Below are 1,801 nucleotides of genomic sequence, written 5' to 3' on the forward strand. Positions count from 1 at the left end.
TATATATAAATAAAATCAAATGACATTCTATGGAAGAGTATTTTTCTTGAGTAGATAAGCCATTGACTTGGATAATAGATTCATCCATTTGATAATTGTTTGAGCTAGATAGATCTTTCATGAGTTCACCTAAAACAATTATTTAAGAATGGTAATATGACATACTTAATATTAAAATTATTCTTATTAGACCTTTTTAACCAATATTTTATATTATAATAGCAAAGATTTATTTTATTTTTTTACCTTTTTTTTATCTATTACATTCCTTCAATAATTGGGCCATTAGGTTTAAAGAATGTAGCGTAACCTAGATTTGTAATATAAAACTCGGGGTGGATCAACTTGGTACAATGTCAACTATATATGCTTTTGTAATTAAGATTCATGCACTTGTGGTCATGATAAGGCTTGGAAAGTTAACATAGGATGCAAGTTTTAGTAATGGAAAGGAATGTAAAGAAAATCATCTTAGATTTTTAGGATTAGAATATAAATGGTCATTATAAAATGTACCTATTACTCCAATAATAATTAAATTTTAGCTATATCAATTAAAATTTAGTAGTTTTATTCTATAAAAAAATAGTAGTTTTATAAAACTTCCTTATGCTAAAATCTTCTTAATTTAGTCACACAAGTAATGAAGAAAAGAATAGATAGATGTTGTCTAGTTTTTTAAGGTCATTTTTCCAAATAGTCAACTGCAAGATCCATGACTAAATGTTCAAAAACCCCAAAATCATCTTCAACATTAATAAAACATGTTTCAGCATTTTAAATGAGACACAAATAGACATTAGACCAAAAAAAGCATTTGCATTATTAAAGTATATCTAGCCACTTGTGTGCACTATATATGGATGGAACCGAATCCAAGAACAATGAGGAACCCATTGTTTTCCCTGGCATAGTTTTCACCATGATGCAAATGGAAATTAGAGTCTGGATTCTTTATTTCCTTCTTGTAAGTACCCTAGAAAAATATTTTAAAATTTCTTAATAATTAGCACTTGGCTTTCCATGTTTAATATTTAATATGATAGCAATTTCTTTTGTGTAATTTTGTTTTACAGAAACGGGGGCTCTCCCTTTGCGCTTTGGTAGGGACATCCTTGCGACGAGGAACCAAAAACTTTTGAACATTTATTCTCAACATGTAGATTTACTTACCAGCTTTGGCAGATACTGTATAATTGATTGGATGTTAAGNGCCAAAATTACCTTAATGCATAAGGCTAATTTAATACTTTTTTACTCTAAATACTTACTTTATGTAATCATAATTAGGACTTTGATGACAAATTATACTAAAACTACTTTTTAAGTTTCCATGATTATTTCAGGCTGAAAAGGGACTAAATGGAACAAAATTGGCTAAGCTTGCAAAAGCCACAATCAGCTGAGCTCCGCGTATGAGGCTGAGAGTGAAATCCACGCCCAGCGCGAATGAAGCTAGGCGAATGGTCTAATACGAAAAGCGATGCACTCAGCACACCATTGCTGGACCAAGCATAGGAGCCAAATCTCAGAAAATACAAAAGAGATCCATAACGCAAAAAGAAGGGACGTCATAATATTGAGTCCTTAATTCAGTATCTAGGAAGTTAGGAACTCAATTTTGATGTATTGTCTTAGGATGGTTTCTTTTCTTCTTAGTTTGTAGCTTTATGTAGTTGAAAATATGATGTAACAGTTAGGGAGTAGAAATAGTGAAATTTTGTATGTTCATGGAGAAGTCGATACTTCTCTATGAACTACAAGTTCCGAATATATCTTGACTCGAATTAAGTATGCAAAT

Source organism: Lupinus angustifolius, unplaced genomic scaffold (genome assembly GCF_001865875.1).
Source record: "Lupinus angustifolius cultivar Tanjil unplaced genomic scaffold, LupAngTanjil_v1.0 Scaffold_573, whole genome shotgun sequence".
Taxonomy (NCBI): Eukaryota; Viridiplantae; Streptophyta; class Magnoliopsida; order Fabales; family Fabaceae; genus Lupinus; species Lupinus angustifolius.